Below are 27,516 nucleotides of genomic sequence, written 5' to 3' on the forward strand. Positions count from 1 at the left end.
CTCATCCTGGACACAGGGACAAATTTAGAATGATTTAAACTTTATTACAATTACAGCATCACAAAGCATATTAGTTCCCTAGGGCTGCCTTAACAAAGTACTACAAACTGGATGGCTTACAACTGTAGATGTATTTGTTCATAGTTCTGGAGGGTAGACGTCTGGAATCAAGGTTTCCATTGGGCCGTGCTCCCTCTGGAGGCTGTAAAGGAAGAATCCTTCCTTGCCTGTTCCTGACTTCTGGTGGTTAGCAGCAGTCTTTGGTATCCTTGGCTTGCAGCCACATGACTCCAATCTCTGCCCCCATCATCACATAGGCTTCTCCTCTGTGCCTGTGTGTCCTCTGTGTTTCTTTATACCCAAATCTCCCTCTCCGTATAAAGTCCCCCATCGTTGGATTTAGGGCCCATCCTAATCCACCCTGAATTATTCTTAATTTTCTACAAATACCCTATTGCTAAATAAGGTCACATTCACAGGTTCCAGGGAGACATGAATTTCAGGGAGATAACTATTCAACCCAGTATGCAAAGTTACAATGTTTTATGTTTTAACTTTTTCTAAGAATTTATATTTGTATTGCTCTAGAAAGGCATGTTTTTTCTTAGTTCAGGAGAGAGAGAGAAATGCACCTGAAACACTGCTTTCCAATGTATATCTGGTAAAACACTATTCTCAAGAAATGTAACATGAAATAAAAGTTTCCATGGTCAAGAGAATTTGAGGACCCTGTATTCTACCCCCTCTTGAAGCATCATCAGGTACCTAGGACAGAAAATGTTGAGAAAGGTCCTGTAACAAGCACCTGTGTTTATCCTTCCAATTTCAAAGTGATATTGGACAGGAAACACTTCTGTCTGTGTGTCTATATTGATTAAGGGTTGCCTCCACTTCATGAAACAGAAACCCAACCACAGTAGCTTAATCCAATAGGGATTTATTCCCTTACCTAGAAAGTTCCAAAGTCAGAGTCTGGGATTTACACAGTAGCTCATTATGGCACCAGTAGACTGGGCTCCTTCTATCTCTCTGCTCTGATGTATTCAGTGGGATTCTTTCTCTTGAAAGTTTGCAAACCAGATACTCCATTTCTTATCTCTCAACTACCTTCTATTCAGAGAGGAGGAGGAAGTGGTGAGGGAAAGGAGTAGCATTTCTATCAGGAAATTAGAGTTTCCAAAAAATTCCCAGCAGATTTATACTTGCACGTTATTGACTAGGACTGTATCATATGGTTGCTTCTAGCTTCAGGGAATGCTGAGAAATGTAGATTTTGGTTTTTTTTAATAAAGTTTATTTTTGAGAGAGAAAGAGAGTGGGGAAGGGGGAGAGAGGGGGAGAGAGAGAGGGGGAGAGAGAGAGAATGCCAAATAGGCTCCACACTGGCAGCTCAGAGCCTGATGTGGGGCTTGAACTCATGAACCATGAGATCCTGACCTGAGCCGAAACCAAGAGTCGGCCACCTAACTGACTGAGCCACTCAGGTGCCCCAGAAACACAGGTTTTTTGTTGGACACATTGTATGTTGCACAAAATTGAGATTCTGTTAGGAAGGAAGAAAGGGAGGTGATATTGTCTAGGCAGCTGGCCATGACTGCCACATACACAATTTCCTATGGCGTTAGTGACCAAGAGATCACCCTTGTTAAAAATGTGTCCACATGATAGAATGTTTTCTGTAGAGTTCCAGGGTTTTTGCACCAGCCTCCAAGTTTAATCCTACCAAACATTTTAGCTCAGTTCAACCAAAGAAGTTTGAAGTGCTCATACTTGTATGGCTCAATGCTACCCTAAGTGCCTTTTAAATTATTTAATGGCTTGATATGTGCTTACATTCCTAAGCTAATTTCATCTTCTTTAATGTGCTCTAATGGTATTTGGAGCTTCCCTCCCTATGACCCCAAATCCCTTAAATATATAGCTGCCAGGTTTAGAGTAATAGAGTAATACATTAGGAATGCATTGTGGAAGCATCGCTGTTTCTTCTGGTCAACATTTAAAGCAGTGAAAAGAGAGGCTCCCACCTTCTCAGAGACAATGGATGCTGCCTTGTGACTTAGGAGAGCCTTGTCAATGCCAGAGTCCTCAATGATCACTGTTGTGGTCACATATTCAAATCACCAGTGGATCTAAAATGCATTCCTCCATTCCCAGGTAGGACCTGCAAAGAAGAGCCTACTAGGAGAAGGAGCCAAAAGGGTCTCATTCTGTCTTTGGTTCTCCCCTTTTACTTTGTGTGATCAGGGAAAGCACACAGGCCAGGGGAAAGAAAGCTCATTAGTGCGCATAGCCTAGCTTAGCCTGAAGAACACAGCAGACAATAATGTCAAAGAGAAAGATCCAGAAACATAAACAGATTCCAAAAAAGGTTTCCTTTTGATCTCTGAATATATGACATTTTAAAAAGTTTATTTATTTTAAGAGAGGGAGAGAGAGAGCGGGCAGGAGAGGGGCAGAGAGAGAATCCCAAACAGGTTCCATGCTCTCAGCACAGAGCCTGATGCAGGGCTTGAACCCATAGACCACGAGATCATGACCTGAGCCGAAATCAAGAGTCAGATGCTTGACCGACTGAGCCACCCAGGCACCCCAAATATGTGACATTTCTAATCTTACTTCTGGAGATAGGTGAGGAGGAGGAAAGGACCCACAGGATAAAGCAATCAGGTCATCAAACCTGAGAATAGGAATGTGCTTTGCAAGTGAGTGCTTAGTGGCCTGGGGAAAACAGTCATGGAAACTGAGCTATTCTCCATTCTCTGCTATGTATATAAGGTCTTTCCTTCATTCTGGGTGCAGGTAATCAACCTGGGATGTCAAAACACCTGTTTTTCCTTTCAGCAAAAACATGTCAAGATTTCTTTTTTTTTTTAATTTTTTTTTAACATTTATTTATTTTTGAGACAGAGAGAGACAGAGCATGAATGGGGGAGGGGCAGAGAGAGAGGGAGACACAGAATCTGAAGCAGGCTCCAGGCTCTGAGCCATCAGCCCAGAGCCCGACGCGGGGCTCAAACTCACGGACCGCGAGATCGTGACCTGAGCTGAAGTCGGAACCTCAACCGACTGAGCCACCCAGGCGCCCCATCATTTCAAGATTTCTTAAAAACCTTTAAAACATTATGCCATTATATGTTTCTTTTTTTTAATTTTTTAAAACATTTTCATTTATTTTTGAGAGAGAGAGACAGAGTGCAAGTGGAGGAGGGGCAGAGAGAGAAGGAGACACAATCCGAAGCAGGCTCCGGGCTCTGAGCTGTCAGCACAGAGCCCAACGTGGGGCTCTCACCCACCAACCATGAGATCATGACCTGAGTTGAAATTAGACACTTAACCAACTGAGTCCTCCAGGTGTCCCACTCTTATACATTTCTAAAAAAACACAGATTACACTGGCCTCATATCCAAAGGCAGCAGCTGAAAGGAACAAATGCTCCTATATGATTTTGGTAGTTGACATACTATAAAGAAAAATTTTTTTCAATTTCTAATCCCCCTAGTACAAGGGAAACCGTTTGTTTATCACAGAATGGTGTTTCAGAAAGGGCAGTCTGAAAATTGTAAGGGGTTCACAAGCCACTGACCCAAAGATACTGTCCCTGGAACACAAAATATTGTACAGAAAGTATAAGGAGAAGGGTAATAATGTAGCAGAAGCCAGGATGAGTTTCTCTTGCCTGAGTGACTATGTGGCATAGTGGGTGAGCACGTGCCCTACAGCATTGGATTGTATCTTGAGACTTGGTTTCCTTGTTTGAATCCCTTGTTAAGCTCTTAGTTCTGGAGTGCAGGAACCATTTGCTAAACATTTTTTTTTTTGTAGTATTAGGTTTTATTAACACAAATCCGACATGCGCATAAGCTGTCTGTTCCTTTTCTTCTCTGCGCAGCCTGGCATTGGGATTGGTGATCCTGATGGCCAGCTGGGCTGCTCTTTCCACAATGCTTTGTGGTTCTTGGAGGAGACATTGTGAAATCCCTGCACAGTGAGATTTGTTGCACATCAGTAGCACTTTAAGCTCCTTGACATTGTGGACCAGGAACTTCGGGAAGCCACTGGGCAGCATGTGCTTTGTCTTCTTATTGCTCCTGTAACCAATGTTGGGCATCAAGATCTGGCCCTTGAATCTCCTGCACACTCTATTGTCAGTGCCTCTGGGTTTCCACCAGTTGTGCTTAATTTTGATATATCAGTCTAACTGGCACCACATGAACTTCTTGGTCCTCTTTTTAACAACTTGGGCTTCACCAGAGGTCTGAGGGTGGCTGTAATGCCCAGTAGGAGATGGCTGCCCCCTCCCCAGGCAATGCCGAGGAAAACCCATCTGCTAAACCTTTGCCGTCTCCCAGCACTTAGCCTAAAAGCTGCAAGATGGGTAAGGACACCAGGAAAGAAAGAATGCCCCAGTAAATCCAGCCAGAAACATTTGTCTCAGCAAAAATGTTTGGCTGAGATGCCAATCCAGTAGCTGCAGGCTGTGCTTACTGGTGGGAAGCCCAGCCACTAAGGGGACGGTTGCTGTTTTACGGGTGGGTGTGGATGAAACCTGGAACTGTGGAGTTGTAGGGGGAATCTCAGAGGCCAGAGTGCTCAGTGAGTATCCTAGGATGACACAGCTAGTAAACTACCAAATAAAGACCTTGACTCCAGGTATTTGGACTCCCAGGCCAGTGATTTCCCATCTCACCCCAGTCTGCAGGGTGGCAGAGTGGGACTGCCTGAATTAGAATCCTGATTGTCCTCACTTACTAGCTGTGTGGCTGAGGACACATCTTTTCACCTCTGTTGCTCGGTTTGCTCATCTTGGTGGGACTTCTGTCATTTGGATCATTGTGAGGATGAAAGGAATGATTGCATGGGGTTAGTGCCTGGCCCCATGGACAGTTTCCTGGTGTTAGCAGCTGCCAGCTCTACTGTCAATGCTTCTCATATTTGCATTTTCTTCAAAGCCGCAGAATGAGAAGGAAGTTGGGTTGTATGCTAGGAAAATGAAGTCGAAGAGAACCACCCGAGAGACACCCCATGATAAATAATTCCACTACCCGCTGACAAGTGTCGTAAGGGCTCGGAGGAGAGGCCTATTAATTCTGCTCAAGAGATCAGAGAAAACTTCACAAAGGGGCTGACATTTGAACTGGGCCTTACAAAGCAAGGTGGAATATTCCTGCTTGATTTGATTCTTTTTTGAAAGAATCCTTTTGAGCACAGAAACTCTTTTTTATTTATTGGGTGCTATTTTATATGTGATCGTCACAGTTGCAGGCTCCCTAGCTCATTATTATTTGAGTTCTATCAAGGGGATATTTATTATTTACAATTTTTCCTCACCATTTGTATAACCTGTAGATTTAAAAAATAGATTTGCTTCACAATGAATTTAGATTAAATTAGTCCTTGTTTTGGCAGTAATCTACATAGAGAGGTATTTATGCAATATATACAGTTAATTTGTTTCTGTATATATTGGCCACAGATGCTGGGCTCAATTTATCTCCTCTCTGCAGGGTCTTTTGTTGTCCTTGAATACCCATCTCACATATGTCCCTGAATGTGTGCAACTGATTAATCATAAAAATGATGACATTCCTTGGAATAATTGGACATTATATAAAAAGCATCTGCTGTGCTTTCTCAAGAGGGAGGGGCAGGCAATTTCCTAGTCAGCACAGACAGCTGCTCTTCCGGGGGGCGGGGCGGGGGGGAGGAGGGGTGTGTGTTCCAAGGCCATAGTGTGGCAGTGGATGGCACATGGCATTTCTCCGCTTTGTGCTGGGATGTTAGAAATGCCGCAGGGATGTGCCCTGTGCCTCAGGAGGAGACCAGCCCCCTTTATGTCTAAGCACCATTTCCTATACTCTGAAGACCTTCCCATAGCATATACTTGCTCACTCTCTGATTCTGTATTTTGTGGCACTGTCTGGAAAAGGGGTGTGGGAATAAGAAACAAAGCAAAGCAAAACAAAACCCAAACCTATAGCAAGTGTAGTGTAGGGGCACTTTAACAGTTCACCTTGAAATCTTAGGTTGTTTCATTAACTGATCCAAAGCTTAAAAAAAGAGAACCAGAGGGCACATCCAGGTCACCATAAAGTCCTGTTTGATTTTTTTTTTTTTTTTTTTTTTTGTCTCCTAAACATTCCCAAACCCATGTACTTTTCACCATCTCCTCATGCCCCAACTCCAAGCCTCATCATCCCCATCACCCCATCTGGACACCTGCAGGGCCTCTAACTAGTCTCCCAACACCACTTGTGCCCCGCCCCCTAAGTCCTGCTCTCATTCTTCCTTGTAGTGTTAGCTCAAATGTCATTGCCACTGGGAAGCTGTCTCAGACCTGCTTTACCAGGTGGCTAAATCCTTCAACTATACGATTTTCTGGCATTGGTGTCTCTGCTAAATAGCAGTGATCACAGGTACATGTACAATGTTTCTGTATTTCTGGTCAATTCCCATTTCTTGTACCAAACTGTGATTTCTATGTTTGCTAGGATGTTGCCTGGTTTTGCTCACCAGCCTACCTTCTACATAGCATTTGCTGATGCTTTTTTTCCTCAGTTGAATCATTGGCAACATCTAACAACAGCATTCATTTTTTTTCTCTAAGTGTTCAATTTGGATGGAATTGATTGAACAAGCAACTCAGCCCAATTTAAATCTTTAGTGTTTGATAGAAAATTCTTGTCAGTGTGCTTTTAATACTACAAAATGTCCAATGCTATTAAATTTTTCTTTAGCTGTTACTTCTATCAGATATTTACACAGAGTTTTAAAATGTCAAATGCATGCTGTTTGGAATGTCAAATCCAAATGCTTTCATTGTCAATGTAGAATGATGTGTAAACAGATAATATTGTAAACTAAATTGCCAAATTAAGCTCATTTGATTTATTAAAAATATTAACAATATATGCAAGCTAGGGTACTCTTGTTAGGTTTCAGAGGTGTCTGGTAAGTTTCTTGTCAGAAAAATAAAGTCAAAAAAATTTCTTGCTTCATTTGAAATATTTATACCAGCACCTTGCCTTTAAACAGGTAATAAACTTTAAAAAAATTTTTTTAATGTTTATTTTTGAGAGAGAGACAGAACATGAGCAGGGGAGAGGCAGAGAGAGAGGGAGACACAGAATCTGAAACAGGCTCCAGGCTCTGAGCTGTTAGCACAGAGCCGGATGTGGGGCTCAAACCCATGAACTATGAGATCATGACCTGAGCCGAAGTCAGATGCTTAACCGACTGAGCCACCCAGGTGCCCCACACGCAATAAATTTTGTAATGAAAAACTAATATTCTGGGATTTACTCCTCAAAATATTATGAGGAATTCTGAGAAGGGAATGTTTAAAGAAACGTCTTCATTTGTTTGACACATTAAAACTTTGATTTGAAAAGTATTGCCTCCTCCCTAATAGCTTGTGCTTATCTTCGCTATACACAAGGATGGCTTTAAATAAGCTACAACCGGGGGCGCCTGGGTGGCGCAATCGGTTAAGCGTCCAACTTCAGCCAGGTCACGATCTCGCGGTCCGTGAGTTCGAGCCCCGCGCGTCGGGCTCTGGGCTGATGGCTCAGAGCCTGGAGCCTGTTTCCGATTCTGTGTCTCCCTCTGTCTCTACCCCTCCCCCGTTCATGCTCTGTCTCTCTCTGTCCCAAAAATAAATAAACGTTGAAAACAAAAAATTAAATAAGCTACAACCGAGAGGGGAGAGGGAAGATGGCGGCGTAGGAGGACGCTGGGCTCACCGCGCGTCCTGCTGATCACTTAGATTCCACCTACACCTGCCTAAATAACCCAGAAAACCGCCAGAGGATTAGCAGAACGGAGTCGCCGGAGCCAAGCGCAGAGGAGAGGCCCACGGAAGAGGGTAGGAAGGGCGGCGAGGCGGTGCGCGCTCCACGGACTGGCGGGAGGGAGCCGGGGCGGAGGGGCGGCTCGCCGGCCAAGCAGAGCCCCCGAGTCTGGCTTGCAAAAGAGCGGAGGGGCCTGACGGACTGTGTTCCGACAGCAAGCGCGACTTAGCATCTGGGAGGTCATAAGTTAACAGCTCTGCTCAGAAATCGGGAAGGCTGGAGGACAAAGGGAAGGAGAGCTGCTGAGCCCCCTGACGACAGAGCTCAGTTTGGTGGGAAACAAAGGCGCTCGCCAGCGCCATCTCCCCCGCCCATCCCCCAGCCAAAATCCCAAAGAGAACCAGTTCCTGCCAGGGAACTTCCTCGCTCTGCGCAAACACCCAACTCTGCGCTTCTGCGGAGCCAAACCTTCGGCAGCGGATCTGACTCCCTCCTGCGGCCACAAGGCCCCTCCTGAAGTGGATCACCTAAGGAGAAGCAAGCTAAGCCTGCCCCTCCTGCCCCTGTGCACCTTGCCTACCCAACCCAGCTAAGACGCCAGATCCCCAGCATCACAAGCCTGGCAGTGTGCAAGTAGCCCAGACAGGCCACCCCACCCCACAGTGAATCCCGCCCCTAGGAGAGGGGAAGAGAAGGCACACACCAGTCGGACTGTGGACACAGCGGTGGGCTGGGGGCAGACATCAGGTCTGACTGCAGCTCCGCCCACCAACTCCAGTTATACACCACAGCACAGGGGAAGTGCCCAGCAGGTCCTCACCACGCCAGGGACTATCCAAAATGACCAAGCGGAAGAATTCCCCTCAGAAGAATCTCCAGGAAATAACAACAGCTAATGAGCTGATCAAAAAGGATTTAAATAATATAACAGAAAGTGAATTTAGAATAATAGTCATCAAATTAATCGCTGGGCTTGAAAACAGTATAGCTGACAGCAGAGAATCTCTTGCTACAGAGATCAAGGGACTAAGGAACAGTCACGAGGAGCTGAAAAACGCTTTAAACGAAATGCATAACAAAATGGAAACCACCACGGCTCGGATTGAAGAGGCAGAGGAGAGAATAGGTGAACTAGAAGATAAAGTTATGGAAAAAGAGGAAGCTGAGAAAAAGAGAGATAAAAAAATCCAGGAGTATGAGGGGAAAATTAGAGAACTAAGTGATACACTAAAAAGAAATAATATACGCATAATTGGTATCCCAGAGGAGGAAGAGAGAGGGAAAGGTGCTGAAGGGGTACTTGAAGAAATCATAGCTGAGAACTTCCCTGAAGTGGGGAAGGAAAAAGGCATTGAAATCCAAGAGGCACAGAGAACTCCCTTCAGACGTAACTTGAATCGATCTTCTGCACGACATATCATAGTGAAACTGGCAAAATACAAGGATAAAGAGAAAATTCTGAAAGCAGCAAGGGGTAAACGTGCCCTCACATATAAAGGGAGACCTATAAGACTCGTGACTGATCTCTCTTTTGAAACTTGGCAGGCCAGAAAGAATTGGCACGAGATTTTCAGTGTGCTAGACAGAAAAAATATGCAGCCAAGAATCCTTTATCCAGCAAGTCTGTCATTTAGAATAGAAGGAGAGATAAAGGTCTTCCCAAACAAAAACTGAAGGAATTTGTCACCACTAAACCAGCCCTCCAAGAGATCCTAAGGGGGACCCTGTGAGACAAAGTACCAGAGACATCACTACAAGCATAAAACATACAGACATCACAATGACTCTAAACCCATATCTTTCTATAATAACACTGAATGTAAATGGATTAAATGCGCCAACCAAAAGACATAGGGTATCAGAATGGATAAAAAAACAAGACCCATCTATTTGCTGTCTACAAGAGACTCATTTTAGACCTGAGGACACCTTTAGATTGAGAGTGAGGGGATGGAGAACTATTTATCATGCTACTGGAAGCCAAAAGAAAGCTGGAGTAGCCATACTTATATCAGACAAACTAGACTTTAAAGGCTGTAACAAGAGATGAAGAAGGACATTATATAATAGTGACAGGGTCTATCCATCAGGAAGAGCTAACAATTATAAATGTCTATGCACCGAATACCGGAGCGCCCAAATATATAAAACAATTACTCATAAACATAAGCAACCTTATTGATAAGAATGTGGTAATTGCAGGGGACTTTAACACCCCACTTACAGAAATGGATAGATCATCTAGACACACGGTCAATAAAGAAACAAGGGCCCTGAATGAGACATTGGATCAGATGGACTTGACAGATATATTTAGAACTCTGCATCCCAAAGCAAGAGAATATACTTTCTTCTCAAGTGCACATGGAACCTTCTCCAAGATAGATCATATACTGGGTCACAAAACAGCCCTTCATAAGTTTACAAGAATTGAAATCATACCATGCATACTTTCAGACCACAATGCTATGAAGCTTGAAATCAACCACAGAAAAAAGTCTGGAAAACCTCCAAAAGCATGGAGGTTAAAGAACACCCTACTAACGAATGAGTGGGTCAACCAGGCAATTAGAGAAGAAATTAAAAAATATATGGAAACAAACGAAAATGAAAATACAACAATCCAAACGCTTTGGGACGCAGCGAAGGCAGTCCTGAGAGGAAAATACATTGCAATCCAGGCCTATCTCAAGAAACAAGAAAAATCCCAAATACAAAATCTAACAGCACACCTAAAGGAAATAGAAGCAGAACAGCAAAGGCAGCCTAAACCCAGCAGAAGAAGAGAAATAATAAAGATCAGAGCAGAAATAAACAATATAGAATCTAAAAAAACTGTAGAGCAGATCAACGAAACCAAGAGTTGGTTTTTTGAAAAAATAAACAAAATTGACAAACCTCTAGCCAGGCTTCTCAAAAAGAAAAGGGAGATGACCCAAATAGATAAAATCATGAATGAAAATGGAATTATTACAACCAATCCCTCAGAGATACAAACAATTATCAGGGAATACTATGAAAAATTATATGCCAACAAACTGGACAACCTGGAAGAAATGGACAAATTCCTGAACACCCACACTCTTCCAAAACTCAATCAGGAGGAAATAGAAAGCTTGAACAGACCCATAACCAGCGAAGAAATTGAATTGGTTATCAAAAATCTCCCAACAAATAAGGGTCCAGGACCAGATGGCTTCCCAGGGAAGTTCTACCAGACGTTTAAAGCAGAGATAATACCTATCCTTCTCAAGCTATTCCAAGAAATAGAAAGGGAAGGAAAACTTCCAGACTCATTCTATGAAGCCAGTATCACTTTGATTCCTAAACCAGACAGAGACCCAGTAAAAAAAGAGAACTACAGGCCAATATCCCTGATGAATATGGATGCAAAAATTCTCAATAAGATACTAGCAAATCGAATTCAACGGCATATAAAAAGAATTATTCACCATGATCAAGTGGGATTCATTCCTGGGATGCAGGGCTGGTTCAACATTCACAAATCAATCAACGTGATACATCACATTAACAAAAAAAAAGAGAAAAACCATATGATCCTGTCAATCGATGCAGAAAAGGCCTTCGACAAAATCCAGCACCCTTTCTTAATAAAAACCCTTGAGAAAGTCGGGATAGAAGGAACATACTTAAAGATCATAAAAGCCATTTATGAAAAGCCCACAGCTAACATCATCCTCAACGGGGAAAAACTGAGAGCTTTTCCCCTGAGATCAGGAACACGACAGGGATGCCCACTCTCACCGCTGTTGTTTAACATAGTGCTGGAAGTTCTAGCATCAGCAATCAGACAACAAAAGGAAATCAAAGGCATCAAAATTGGCAAAGATGAAGTCAAGCTTTCGCTTTTTGCAGATGACATGATATTATACATGGAAAATCCGATAGACTCCACCAAAAGTTTGCTAGAACTGATACATGAATTCAGCAAAGTTGCAGGATACAAAATCAATGTACAGAAATCAGTTGCATTCTTATACACTAACAATGAAGCAACAGAAAGACAAATAAAGAAACTGATCCCATTCACAATTGCACCAAGAAGCATAAAATACCTAGGAATAAATCTAACCAAAGATGTAAAGGATCTGTATGCTGAAAACTATAGAAAGCTTATGAAGGTAATTGAAGAAGATTTAAAGAAATGGAAAGACATTCCCTGCTCATGGATTGGAAGAATAAATATTGTCAAAATGTCAATGCTACCCAAAGCTATCTACACATTCAATGCAATCCCAATCAAAATTGCACCAGCATTCTTCTCGAAACTAGAACAAGCAATCCTAAAATTCATATGGAACCACAAAAGGCCCCGAATAGCCAAAGTAATTTTGAAGAAGAAGACCAAAGCAGGAGGCATCACAATCCCAGACTTTAGCCTCTACTACAAAGCTGTCATCATCAAGACAGCATGGTATTGGCACAAAAACAGACACATAGACCAATGGAATAGAATAGAAACCCCAGAACTAGACCCACAAACGTATGGCCAACTCATCTTTGACAAAGCAGGAAAGAACATCCAATGGAAAAAAGACAGTCTCTTTAACAAATGGTGCTGGGAGAACTGGACAGCAACATGCAGAAGGTTGAAACTAGACCACTTTCTCACACCATTCACAAAAATAAACTCAAAATGGATAAAGGACCTGAATGTGAGACAGGAAACCATCAAAACCTTAGAGGAGAAAGCAGGAAAAGACCTCTCTGACCTCAGCCGTAGCAATCTCTTACTTGACACATCCCCAAAGGCAAGGGAATTAAAAGCAAAAGTGAATTACTGGGACCTTATGAAGATAAAAAGCTTCTGCACAGCAAAGGAAACAACCAACAAAACTAAAAGGCAACCAATGGAATGGGAAAAGATATTTGCAAATGACATATCGGACAAAGGGCTAGTATCCAAAATCTATAAAGAGCTCACCAAACTCCACACCCGAAAAGCAAATAACCCAGTGAAGAAATGGGCAGAAAACATGAATAGACACTTCTCTAAAGAAGACATCCGGATGGCCAACAGGCACATGAAAAGATGTTCAGCGTCGCTCCTTATCAGGGAAATACAAATCAAAACCACACTCAGATATCACCTCACGCCAGTCAGAGTGGCCAAAATGAACAAATCAGGAGACTATAGATGCTGGAGAGGATGTGGAGAAACGGGAACCCTCTTGCACTGTTGGTGGGAATGCAAATTGGTGCAGCCGCTCTGGAAAGCAGTGTGGAGGTTCCTCAGAAAATTAAAAATAGACCTACCCTATGACCCAGCAATAGCACTGCTAGGAATTTATCCAAGGGACACAGGAGTACTGATGCATAGGGGCACTTGTACCCCAATGTTCATAGCAGCACTCTCAACAATAGCCAAATTATGGAAAGAGCCTAAATGTCCATCAACTGATGAATGGATAAAGAAATTGTGGTTTATATACACAATGGAATACTACGTGGCAATGAGAAAAAATGAAATATGGCCTTTTGTAGCAACGTGGATGGAACTGGAGAGTGTGATGCTAAGTGAAATAAGCCATACAGAGAAAGACAGATACCATATGGTTTCACTCTTATGTGGATCCTGAGAGGCTTAGCAGGAACCCATGGGGGAGGGGAAGGAAAAAAAAAAAAAAGAGGTTTGAGTGGGAGAGAGCCAAAGCCTAAGAGACTGTTGAGAACTGAGAACAAACTGAGGGTTGATGGGGGGTGGGAGGGAGGAGAGGGTGGGTGATGGGTATTGAGGAGGGCACCTTTTGGGATGAGCACTGGGTGTTGTATGGAAACCAATTTGACAATAAATTTCATATATAAATAAAAATAAAATTAAAATAAAATAAAAATAGGCTTACCCCAAAAAAAAAATAAATAAAAAAATAAATAAGCTACAACCATGCTTTTGTTTTATTTTATTTTTTTTAATTTACATCCCAATTATTTAGCATATAGTGCAACAATGATTTCAGGAGTAGATTCCTTAATTCCCCTTACCCACTTAGCCCATCCCCCCTCCCCAAACCCCTCCAGTAACCCTCTGTTTGTTCTCCTTATTTATGAGTCTCTTCTGTTTTGTCCCCCTCCCTGTTTTTATATTATTTTTGCTTCCTTTCCCTTATGTTCATCTGTTCTGTGTCTTAAAGTCCTCATATGAGTGAAGTCATATGATACTTGTACAACCATGCTTTTGGGAGGTCTCTACTCCTGGGTTTTTAAAACCAGGTTTATTTTTAAATAGGTTTATTTTTAAAGAGAAGTATTTCCAAATTTTACAAACTTATTTGAGATTTTACATGCCTATTGAGATGAAAAAACATTTTCTTCTCTTCTTGTATTAATGTTAAGGGTTTCAAAGCATGTATTCTCCCTTATAAATTACCTGGGTGATTGTCATGTCCAAGAAGCAGCGTAAAGAGAACCACAAATTCCTTCATTTCCATCAGCAAGCCTGAACATTTCATGTAGAGCAGGTTCTTCATGCTCACATGTATCTCATGGTAATCCGACTCCTAGAGAAACAGGGTAATATGACCAGATTATATTTTGCACATACTCTTTTGTGAGTCATACGTTACAATGTACATGTTACATAATTGCCCACGTACATTACTGTATAGGGCGATACATAGAGCTCTATTCTTCCTAGCCATTGAGATGTTCAAGGATAATTTTCACTTTAACTAATTTTGGCCATATTAATGGACTTGGGAACCTAATCCATCATAAGATGTGATTTGCAGTGATAATTTTGACCTACTTAGCTAAGTCATTAAATCCACTGTCTTAGATTCTTGGGTGGACTGTGCTATCTGACAGCAGCACTATATTTTTGAAGGAGGCTTTCCACTTAATGCATATATGACAAGGTCTATGGTATAAGATTTAATAAGCTTTTACAAGAGAGCGTGTGTTTTTCCCTCATGGGCAATGTTAAACATGCACTGTCAAACTTAAATATTACATAACTTAAAAAATACATTATGATGTATGTTTTAGATTGAATATAGCCAAGAACCTCATTTTCAGGCTCATTAGATACATGTTCTATGGCAGAGACTCTATAGCTATTTTGCCAGGGTTTGCTACAAAGCATATCAAGAACTTGAATGCATTTTGTTGTCCTAGGAGGTGAGTTCCAAAGATAGATAATAGCTACTGTATTTTCTTGTCTTTTGAGTTTTTGTGGCCTTCCTCCTGTTTATGTCACTGTTGTTCTGTAGCCAAAGAGTTGAAGGATCAGTTGGTACTGGCTGAGTCTGACTTGATGCTTCACTTTGAACTTGATCGCTTTGGTCATAAGTATCTCATATTTTCTTTTAAAAGGCTCTCTTGGGGCGCCTGGGTGGTGCAGTCGGTTAAGCGTCCGGCTTCAGCCAGGTCACGATCTCGCGGTCCGTGAGTTCGAGCCCCGCATCAGGCTCTGGGCTGATGGCTCGGAGCCTGGAGCCTGTTTCCAATTCTGTGTCCCCCTCTCTCTCTGCCCCTCCCCCGTTCATGCTCTGTCTCTCTCTGTCCCAAAAATAAATAAAAACGTTGAAAAAAAAAAATAAAAGGCTCTCTCTTCAGCCAGCAGACCATTTCTCTTTTTTAACAGTAACTATTCTACTTCCCCCAAAAGAAACAGTATGTATAAATAAAGTTATATAAGAACACCCAACACTTAGTTTTGCAATGTCAAGACCTGGCTCTGATTGGAGCTGAGCTTCTCAAGCTGTCTTATTGGGCCCAGCACACATATTTGTTGGTGATGGACTTGATGGTACATTTTCATGTGAACAGACACAAACAGGCTTTACTCTCAAAAAATTTACCAGCTCAGAAATAGAACTCTCCTGTCCCAGGACATGTTTTAGGCAGTTCTCAAGTCTGCAGCAGGAAAGGAAGAATTAGCACAAGGTATTGGTAATCTCAGACATATTTATGTTAGGGATATTAAAAGCATGGCTTATTATAGTCTTTCAAATAGAACAGATGGAATCAAATGCTCATAGAATGACTGATTCATTTCTTTAGAACCTTCAGTGTTCTCAGGAGAGTTTGAAAACTTATACAAACCAATATCCTCATTTTAATTGCTGATTGAAGACATGTCAAAATTGATTAACTGATTTGCCTTCAAGTCCACAACTAGCTGGGGTATCTGGTGGAGGAGCTGAGATTATGGTCCCGACTTCCTGACTCGAGGGTGGTCAGACTGGTCTGATGTGAGGGAAGGGAAAGACAGAAAGGAAAGTGGGAGAGAAAGCTAGTGAATGCCAAAGGACAATAGGTGGCGATCGCCTCGTCAGAGCTGCAAATGATAGTTAGATTTTTGGCATAGATTTATTTTAGAGCATTTGTAGGTTCACAGCAAAACTGAGCAGAAGCTACAGAGGTTTCCCATATGCCTCCTGCCCCCATACCTGCTTAACCTTCCCCATTATCAATATCCCCTACAAGAATGTTACATGTGTTATAATTGATGAGCCTATACTAACATATCATTATCACCCAAAGTCCATAGTTTGCATTAGGGTAAATTCTTACCAGTCAGATTTTAAGTAAGGGCTCAAGCTGGAGGAGGGGCTTGACCTGGCCCTGAAAGGAGAGGGAAGGCCTTGATCATTACCACCTACAGAGGTTTAACACACCTATTGTACCACACCTTGGGGTCAGGTTGTTCCCCTGGTAGACTTTGGCTCCTTCCCACCTCTCTAATAACCAGTGACACTTTGTGAGTCAGGCCTAGTGTGAGGCAACGATCCAGATCCAGGGTGGTGTGATATGTGATGATGCACCATGAACAGTCATGAAGAAATGTATCTGTTGTTTCCCTCCCCAAAACGGCAAAGCAGAATTGGATTGTTCTCTATGTTGAGAATTTTGCTTCCTGTTGTCTCATTATGCATAGAGCTTGTTGAAATATGATTCTCTCTGGACGTTGCCAAATTAAATGCTAACATTCAACACAAATGGGCAGCCATTTTCCAAAACAAGGCCATGGCTGAGTGACCCCACATATTCCTCCTTCCCCTCGGTTCCCCCCTCAGCCGCATTGGCTAGGCTGGCTTTGCTCTTATCCTCGTCAATTTTTATTTTCTCTCTATAAACTGATATGTTCCCATTCCCATTCCCAATTTTCTGTGCTAGCTACTTCTTAATTGACTTGCTAAGAATATGTCTTTATTTATAACCAGCTCTTGGATTAATTATTTCATTATTTTTAATATCTTAATTTCCTTCTTCTTTCCTTAAGCCTATTCTGTTTTTCTAACTTTTAAAGTTGAATGCTTATTTGATTTTTATTCTTTTTCTTTTTTGAAAGTTTATTTATTTATTTTGAGAGACAGAGTGGAGGGACAGAAAGAGAGGGAGAGAGGATCCCAAGCATGCTCTGTGCTGGGGCTCAATCTCATAAACCATGAGATCATGACCTGGGCCAAAATCAGGAGTCAGATGCTTAACCATCTGAGCCACCCAGGCGCTCCTTCATTCTTGTTAATAAAAACATTAAAGGCTGTAAATTTGTTTCTAAATGTGGCTCTGGCTGCAGCCACTAATTGTTGATATATAGTGTCCCTTTTGTCATTTTAAAAAATAATATGCAATTGCAGTTTAGATTTCCTTTGTGAACAGATGTTATTTAGGGGAGAGTTCTAAGATTTCTAGGTGGCATTTTTTGTTTGTTGTTAAAAATGTATTACCTAGTTTTGTGGTCAGAGAATATGTCTTTCTCAATTTTTAGGGTTTATTGGAGATTCCTTTGTGTCCTGATTTGTAGATTTTTATAAATGTTCCATCAATATGTAGTCCAAATGTCTCTAAGACCTCCCACCCATTTTTGATATGCAGTTTACCTTTCTTTTAATATGCAATCAAAATGCCTCATATCTCTACTCCACAAACTGTGGGAAGGAAGGTACTCCTTACCTTTCACAGATTCCCCAAGACATTTTGGGAGGAGGGGCTTTTATTTTAGTCTGCCTCTTAGTCTATATTATTGGTGCTTCTGATGGTGGCCTCATTCAGATTATTTGTTATGACAGGCCTATTACACTGAAGTATCAAGCCCCTCCATGACCTCAGTGGCTGAACACAACAGAAATGTATCTCTTGCTCCTGCTGTGTGTCTATGGAGTTTTGGGGGGGACCTGTCCCATGTCTCCCTCACAGGCTGATGGAGTTGTCACCATCTGGAAATTGCTGGTGGCTGTAGCAGGAGGATGGGTTCTAAAATGCTTCTTCCCAGATGAATTTCTGCTCATATTGCATTGATCACAGAAGGACATAGGCAGTGCTGAGCTGGAAGAGAGTGGGAAACTATCATCCTCTTCTGTACCCAGAAATGGAGGAGAAACAGATACTGGTGAACAAGGGTGTCCATCATACTTGACAGCTTGCCTCCCAGAGGAGCTGCCCTCTTTGTTAATACATTTGCCCTCACTAAACACTGTCCTTTCTCCTTTATTCTCCCAAAGCACCACTAACACAAGGCTCTTCTGCACGTCAGACTCCTAATCAAAGGATTAGGCACAGAGAAGGGATTTATAGTGTAGGGCCAGAAACAACTTTTAAATTCAACTCAGCATCAATGATTCTTGAAATTTATTGGCCATTCTCCATCAGAGGGAATTTTTCATTGTCTGTTTCTTTCTGTAGGCCCCTGTTCTTTGCCGTGTTCTTGTTCCAGTGACACTGCCTGTTCTTGCATCTCTCGTCTTTCCCCATTTGCTGTTGGAACGCCACTTCTCATTTTTTTGTTACTCTTTCTGCAGGGCAGTTTATCCCTTTGTTTCCCCATCTTCTTCCACATCAAGGTTGATGAGGGTTGGCAAGTAAAAGGAACTTGTTTCCTTTACCCACAACGTTTCTGACATGAAATGTGTGTGTGTGGTTTTTTCCACATCAACTCCATAATTCCAGTGGGGCATCCTATAATTCTATTCAGTTCTGACACTACAGAGCTGGACTTAGCATCTGATCCAACAGGTCAAAGGCTCAGTCCCACAAGACTACACCCACTTCAGATGCCAGTTGCAAGCCTGGGCCTCTGCTACTTCTGACTGGCTATAAATCAGGGGTTCCCCCAGCCCTTCTTTGCATTTAATAATTTACTAGAACAGCTCACAGAACTTAGGGAGTTACTTATGTCCACTGGTTTATTATATAACAAAGGATATGATAAAGGATACAGATGAACAGTCAGATGAGGAAGTACATAGAGTGAGGTGTGGAAGGGTTTCAAGTATAGGAGTTTCTCTCTCTTTGGAGATGGGGTAGTCTACCCTCCTAGCATGTGGATGCATTCACCATACTGAAACTCTCCAAATCCTGTATTTTAGGGATTTTTATGGAGGCTTCATCACAAAGACATTGTCAATTAACTCAATTTCCAGCTCCTCTCCCTGTGCTGGAAGATGAGAGATAGGACTGAAAGTTCTAAGCTTGTAATCATACCTTCATCTTTCCGGTGACTAGCCCCCATCCTGAAGCCCACCAAGATTCACTTCATTAGTGCAAAAGATGTTCCTATAATGCAGGAAACTCCAAGAGATTTAAGAACTCTGTGTAGATGTGCCTTTCATTCCTATCAGTCATAAAATTACAAGGGTTTAAGCTGTGGGTCAGGAACCTGGGTCAAAGACCAAATACTAGGGAAAAAAAGATGTTTCTAGCACCCCTGTTTCTCAGGAGATTACAAGGGTTTTAAGAGCTCTGTGTCAGGAACTAGGGGTAGAGACTAGTATATATATTTATTTCATAGCAAGGGAAGAAGGAACTCACTTTTCACTTTTTAAGAGGGCCATCAAAAAATTTCTTAGACCCAAAAAATAAAAAACAAAAGAAAACATAAAACCCCACTGTCCCCCTGAAGATAAATGATGCTTCTCTTAGAATGAAGAAATGTTTTGCTGGATTGTTTATTTTAAGAGGAATTTTTCCCTGTTCTTGGTGCTTGCAGTGAAATTGCTTTTTATAATGTTAATTTGCACTCCAAGTTTGTCACCCAAACCTATTGGTTCCTGAGTTTGTATTGTGAGAATGTGGGTACTGAGGGATACATTTAAGTCTAATCAACTTATTCAGGCTTTTTTACCCTCTCTCCCCCCACACACTCGTTTTAACCTCTTTAATTTGTTATGCACTGACAAGCATATTAATGTCATCCATTATTATTGAGATCCTGTTATTTTCTGACCGATTCCCAATTGGTTTTGATACATATATATATGTGTGTGTGTGTGTGTGTGTGTACACACACACACACACACACACATATATCAAAATACATATATATATAATCCAATACTATGTTGTTTGATGCATAATCATTCAATATGGTATTTTCATTGTGGGAACTACTCTCTTCAAAGATAAAAATAATCTTTGCATTATCTAGAGGTTTTTACCTTGAATTTTGTTGGCTTTGATATAAATAATGCAACACATAGTTTGTTTACATTTATTTTTCCTAGATAGCTAACAGTTTTTATTCACGTTGAATGACATATCTATATCTACGTCTATAGCTATATATCTTTATATAAGTAGCCTTTATCTGATTCCCACACATAACCTGTTACAGCCACTTCTTATTTGTGTCTTCAAATCCCTGGCTGCAGCGTAGTATTGGAATCGTGTCTGTCCCCAGCCATGTTGCTTGACTGACACTGCAGTCCTGGTACAGACATAGCATGAGAGATGTTCACGGTTGTGGCGTGTGTGAAATGACTCTGGCCTCTCAAGGAACAACCTCCACATCATACTGGGAAGGTTGCTAAATTTTCTGGAGGTTCAGAGCCAGAAGGCAGGCAGTAGGGGAGGAATAAGATATCACCTTCTATCTGATTTTTCTCTTCACAAAGGGACAAAGACAAGTGCCTGTGTCAGTCTCTGTTTGTGTCTCTCTTTTCAATCTCATAGGTCTTTGATGAGTAAATGTTCATCCATTGTCCTGGCTCTAGTCTAATCGTCAGTCTTTGTTTCTGGAGTCTTTATGAGTTCTGATCTGATTTAGTGTGCGAGTCAACATAAGTTCTTAATGAAAAGTTGGGGGAGAGTGAGTAATGGATAACTAGGTAGACACCATTCTAAATTGGAATATTTTATAATATTTGTAATTATTTAAAAAATTCTGGTCATCCATGACCAGATTTTTGTCTTCATTTATAAACAAGTCTCTTAAGTGGTGATTAATTTTCTTTTTAAGTAAATAAGCTATTAGAAATAATCAGAGGTTGGGGCGCCTGGGTGGCGCAGTCGGTTGAGCGTCCGACTTCAGCCAGGTCACGATCTCGCGGTCCGTGAGTTCGAGCCCCGCGTCGGGCTCTGGGCTGATGGCTCAGAGCCGGGAGCCTGTTTCCAATTCTGTGTCTCCCTCTCTCTCTGCCCCTCCCCCGTTCATGCTCTGTCTCTTTCTGTCCCAAAAATAAATAAACGTTGAGAAATAATCAGAGGCCTCTTGGTGCACTGGACTTTGGAATCAGACGCACCCAGGGCTGGTGTTCAGCTCCACCACTTATTAGCTGCATGTTTCTGAGAAACTTTAATGCTCTGGGCTTCAGTTTCCTTTTCTGTAAAATGGGGATAATGATTTCCACTCTGAAGAGTGGTAGTGAATGATTAGAGGCAATTTGTGGTATATTTGCCAGAACTTGCTCTCTTTTGGCCTCAAATGGATGTGAGGAGCTGAATCACAGAATTCTTTTTTTTTTTTTTTTAACGTTTTTATTTATTTTTTTGGGACAGAGAGAGACAGAGCATGAACGGGGGAGGGGCAGAGAGAGAGGGAGACAAAGAATCAGAAACAGGCTCCAGGCTCTGAGCCATCAGCCCAGAGCCCGACGCGGGGCTCGAACTCAGGGACCGCGAGATCGTGACCTGGCTGAAGTCGGACGCTTAACCGACTGCGCCACCCAGGTGCCCCCACAGAATTCTTAAGGAGATGGAATCAGAACAGAACTGGGATGAATTAAATGTTTCAAAATAGTGTCAAGCCTGAAGTATCCTTTTTATAACAGGGATGGTCTTTCTCTCCTGAATTGTGCCTTTATGAGTATATTGGGTGGACTAATGATTCTGCCTCTCTCCAGGCTGATATTATTTAAGTATTTATTTATTCAGCTTGCTTTCTTTCTTTCTTTCTTTCTTTCTTTCTTTCAAGTTTATTTATTTTGAGAGAGAGAGAGCATGCGAGTGAGCAAGCAGGGTAGGGACAGAGAAAGAGGGGAGAGAGAATCCCCAGCATTGACACTGCGGAGCCCACTGTGGGTCTCAAACTCACAAACCGTGAGATCATGATGTGAGCCGAAATCAAGAGTCGGACGCTCAACTGACTGAGCCACCCAGGTGCCCCTCAACTTTTTTTTCTTTTAAATCAAGAGTGGGAAGAACTAGATTCTTTACATGCCCAAAGTCAAGAAAGTCTCAATAAGATTTTCTGAACCAGGCAGCTTCTTGAAAGGCATATGACAAGTTCTAGACTTTATGTAAGCTAATTAACTTATCTCAGTACATAGCACTCTTTCTTATTTGTTTAGAAATTTCAACTGGATGTGGTGACAGACCTCTGGGGACTGTTATGTTTATACCATGAAGACTCGAGGAGCATTTTGCAAAAATACTTGAAAATTATACATCAACATGGTCAAGGAGCTGTCATAAGTTTTCTGTCTGCTTAGTGGGAGCAGAACCAGTTTAAATTTCGCCACAATGGGAGGAGTCTTGTATAGAAACCTCAGCTAGTGTGGTTTCTAGCTATTTTTTCTATGAAAAAGTGGTTAACTAACACTGTATTTCTACACGAACTAGAGTTAACTTGTGCCAATGGTTTTTTTTTTTTTTTTTTTTTAATTTTTTTTTTTTTTTCAACGTTTATTTATTTTGGGGACAGAGAGAGACAGAGCTTGAACGGGGGAGGGGCAGAGAGAGAGGGAGACACAGAATCGGAAACAGGCTCCAGGCTCTGAGCCATCAGCCCAGAGCCCGACGCGGGGCTCGAACTCACGGACCGCGAGATCGTGACCTGGCTGAAGTCGGACGCTTAACCGACTGCGCCACCCAGGCGCCCCTGTGCCAATGGTTTTTTAGTGTGGCTTGATAATTGGTGCTCCAGGCTCCCGCCCAGCTGGCCCACCCTTTAACCCAGCTTTTATCCAACCACTGCCCTGCAGTACTCGTTTATGCCTTCATGCTTGTCTGGTTCTCCTTCCTCCTTATACAGTCTTTAGGGGATGGGGGAGAAGTCATTACCATCTATCTGATGTTTCTCAACCTTTCTGCTCCCTTGGCAGTTGAAGAAGACTCTGGTTTGTGCACATAGGTACTTCCCTTGCCCTGTTGGACCCTCTTGAGGAGGAAAGGCATGACTGCCTAATTCAGCCTATACTCCTGGCTTCTGGGGTGGAAAGTAGGAGAAGAGACAGAGCTTGGAAGGAGAGGTGGGCAGGGTAGGAGAAAGGAAAGCTGAATTGAATGAGGTTAAATTTGTGTAGTAAAGTTGAGGTTGTCAGGGAAGGAGTGAGGGGAAAGAGGGAGGAGGAGGGAAGTAGGACTAAGGCATAGCCACTGGTTCAGGAGAGGAGTTTTGGGCAGTGGGGAGGTTGAGGCTTGGGGGAAAAGGCTTGTGGTAGCTTCGTATGTGAGTGCAGTGAATTGGAAAGGAAAAGGGAGATTTTAAAAAGTACCGCTAGAGACTCTCAATTCTTCCTGGTGTTTGAGAAATCCAAGCAAAGCACCTGAGATACTTTAAACTTTGTGTTGTACAAACCACATCCCCAGGGCTGTGCCATCCCTCCAGGACTGACCTGGGTGTGCAATGAAGTTTGGTTGTGCGATTACACTGTCAGGTGAAAGTCCACTCCTACTGGACAAGGACTCATTTCCTCTGTCAGCTAATCCTTATGTCAGTCTGCCCTCAACACTGTGTCCACTCTTAGGGTTTAATTCAGAGAGTGTTCTTTATTCCCCATTTCTCTGTTCTGGTGTCTTATTATAGCTTCCTTGTGCTGACAAGGACCATCATTGTCAGTGGGATTATTAATTATAATAAGGCAATTGCAATAATTGGGACAGTTGGATAAAGCACCACAGGAAGTGAAATCCCAACTAATACTCTCTGAACTCGAGAGATAAAAATCTTAAAATTCTTTCTCAGGATCACTACAAAATTGTGAGCACTTTCTGTAGGTGATTTCACAGTGTCTAGAATAAGCATTCATTCATTCATTCATTCATTCATTCAGGAAAACTCGACAGACCCTAATCAGTCCTCATATGTGTAAGCAGTTCTTCCAGAGCTGTGGAGGATGGGTCAGAAATAGATCTGTGGGGCTCCTGGTTTGCAAGAATAGATAAAGCATGTATCCAAATAGGTATAATGCAAGGTAGAGGGTACTCACTTCTGACCATGTGGGCTCAGGGAGTTCAGAGGATCAAGCACATGGGTTGTTTTCTGGGCAACCCATGTCCTTAACATGTATAACTTCAGGGTCCCCTTAATTTATTCTCCATGCTTGGTTTCCACAGAGCATATCCCTGAAGATACCAGTCGTCCTCTCCCCTCTCCTGCCAGCAGGCTGTTCATTCTGTCTCTGTTTCTTTTCCATCTCAGACTCCCACTTCCTTGGTGGTAATAATATTGTGGTTCTCCTCTCTCCTTCTCAGACCCCTGTCCTACCCCCAACTCTCCAAATGCTTTCCCCCAAACAGGGAAGCACTTACCCAGATCCTTTACCACAAAAGGCTTTTCTGGGCCCCACTCTCTGCCTCAAGTAGAGCACCAGGTTTGAGCCATTGATGGATGCCAGTGGGCTGACTCTTTGGAGAAATTTTGGGGTTAATGTTTTGGAGGGAAAAGTGTTGGGTGGCATTGGATGGTCAATCCTATTTTCCTAAGCCATTCCCAGTAACGTGGGTCAATTGCTTGTTCTTTGTCAATTGTCTTCTCCCTTTCTGTGTGGATGAACTCAATTCTCCCCCCATGGATTTGTTCGCATGGGCTGTGCACCCGTCTGGTGGGTTGCTTTGGGCTGTTGAAGGAGCCCCCACTCCACTGGCCAGTGCTAGTGATTTTGTGACATGGTCTTCGGTGTCCCCAGTGGGCAAGAAATGGCGGGCCTCATCGAGAAGTGGGCATAAGGCACTGCTGAAGCCAGACACAGGCTTTCTAATTCTAGAGCTAAGAACAGACTGGTTTCCTTGACAACAGAGATGAAGTTTGCTCATCTGCTCCTGGAGGTGGGCTTTGTGTGTCTGTGGAAAGCACTGGGACTTGGGGACAAGAAAGGAGATCCTTTCTTTATCCTTTCTGAAAACTCGCCAACTCTTACTGTATTTTAACAATATTATAAACTTCCCAGGTGGCACAGCGACATCAGTTATGTAATCTACGCATTGGGAATCCAAACATAGAATCGTCCCTTCCTTTTCACTGCTTTGCTTCTGATTCTTGATGTATTTTACCAGACCTGCAACATCTTTTTGATGTCAGTTTTTTAAGTTTTAAGATGTCAGTCAAATATGTACTTACCCCAGAACTCTTGATGGCTAAATGAAAAGCATTTTTTCCTTCTTTAGCTCGAAGTGATTTGTGTGGCCAGGCAGTTGGGAGGTAATGAAAATCAGCACTTGACAAGCTGATGTTGGCTCAGACCTGCACTTGTCATATGGCATCCTGAGAAAAGGCTTTGGGATCCAAACCCTTTCCTGATGCAAACCGGAAGATTCAGGCTAAACACTGGTCCATTCGCTTTGCCTACCAGGCCTGATTTCAAGGCAGCGGTTTGGTGTTTAATTCGTGCACCACCCTTCCCTTCCTATGCATTATTAAAGCCTCTTTAAAAAGCAGCCTACAGATCACAGGGGAGAAGACATGCCAGCAGTGATTTCACGTCTCCTGCAAGAAGCAACATCTGTTGCCAGAAAATGCAGGGAAAAGATCTGCAAAATTGTAGCCTGTGGTAGATCTGATAAAGATGGCCCTTGGACCTTGAGCTTATAAAAGCAGCTAATTTGTTCAAATCTGTCTTACTTTTCATGTGTCTGTGTCAGTGCACAGCATTCTCAAATGCTAGGTAATGTAGATGGGAGATTGTGAGCAGGACTTACATACCAAGAGCGACTGATGAGACGGGAATTAATTAGCAGGGGAACGCCAATTCAGACAGATGCATGAACAGACAGCTGGGGGCCGGAACCCCGTACCTTTTTCTTGAGATGTTTTGGTGATTCTTTCCTCTTATGAAGTTCAAAGCTCTGTGGCTCAAATTTAGCTCCTGCATGCCTCCCTCCCCCAGTAACCAGGGGATGAGCTGTGGCATTCTAAAGCCTTCCACAAGTTCCTTTGTTTCTTTCATCTCCGCAAAGGAAAGACCCTGACTCCCCCAGGCAAACAGTGGGCTCCCCTTACAGGAAGCTTCCTAGGCTGAGTTCTTTGTTTAGAGGCAACCTCCCTGTCCCTGGGACTTTGCCAGATCCTCCTCTCCTTCCGCACTTCCCACATCTCTCAGGGCCAGCTGAGGATGTTCAGGGAGAGGGAGAGCCTGCCTCAGCCCATATGCCACACAGACCAAGCAGAGACACCACTGGAGCCAGTCAAACCAGACTCTCAGTAAAAGAGCATCTCTGTACTAGAAGGAACTTCAGAGGCTGCCTTGTCCCACACTTTATTTTACAGATGCCCAGAAGTCCAGAGACTATGAGTGGCTTGCTTTGATCACAGAGCAAGTTAATTAGAGATCTAGTTCCAAACCCCAGGCTCTTGAGTCTGTCCAGTGCTCTTTCCCGAGGACACGGTTCCTGGAGTGCCCACTTAGTGCTGTGGTTTCTCAGTATGGTGTATGGTTCAAGTGTCTATCCAAGGATCAGGAAAGCTTTGTTTCACACATATATGATCTCAATTGGTCCAGATATACATTGCACTAAAATGTTTCTTTTTTAATTTTTTTTTAACATTTATTTATTTTTGAGACAGAGAGAGACAGAGCATGGACAGGGGAGGGGCAGAGAGAGAGGGAGACACAAATCTGAAACAGGCTCCAGGCTCTGAGCAGTCAGCACAGAGCCCGACGTGGGGCTCGAACTCACAGACTGTGAGATCATGACCTGAGCCGAAGTCGGACGCTTAACCGACCGAGCCACCCAGGGGCCCCTGTACTAAAATGTTTCTAAATCAAACAGAATTTGAAGACTTACTGTGAGCCTAGAATTGTGCGAGGTGCTTCCATGTGGAGGTGGATTTTTTTTTTTTTTTTTTTTTTGGAAGTGGATTTTTGTAGATGTGCTTTAGGTAGGAGTGTCACTGGCTGCACCTAGTGCTGTTTTTGATTAGTTGACAAATGGTGTTTGGAAATTATCAAGCTCTATAGGTCTCATACTATATATACACACTATATATACTCTCTATATAGTATATACTATATGCTATACTATATATATAACATATATTACCACTTCATGGTTTGGTTAGAAATTACTTAGTTTGTTCTACCTTCCTACAGAATCATGGCTAGGTATTCATCTGCTGCCTGCAGCACTTAATCCCCTAAACCTCATGACAGGGGAGGGGCAGACTGAAAAGATGGCCATAAACATGACCTTGGGACATTGGGTCCAGCAGAATACCAGCAGTTTCGTTTTGCCTGTGGTGCCTCAAAAATGAAGGGCAGAAAATATCCCAAAGAGTTTCCCTTCAGTAGCTTCAGGTGCAGAGCCTGCCGCCTACTGAAGGGCAGAAAGTTT

General features: G+C 42.6%; 1 protein-coding gene and 1 pseudogene across 1 annotated transcript in view; one reads left to right on the forward strand and one right to left on the reverse strand.

Annotated features, from left to right (window-relative positions):
- Window positions 1-27,516, forward strand: part of FIGLA (folliculogenesis specific bHLH transcription factor) — an 86,485-nt gene that overhangs the window by 42,124 nt on the left and 16,845 nt on the right. The gene's annotated exons all lie outside the window — the stretch shown is intronic.
- Window positions 711-14,276, reverse strand: LOC147582448 (large ribosomal subunit protein eL32 pseudogene; annotated as a pseudogene).

Source organism: Puma concolor, chromosome A3, assembly GCF_028749965.1.
Source record: "Puma concolor isolate L17-30 chromosome A3, mPumCon1.1.hap2, whole genome shotgun sequence".
NCBI classification, from domain to species: Eukaryota; Metazoa; Chordata; class Mammalia; order Carnivora; family Felidae; genus Puma; species Puma concolor.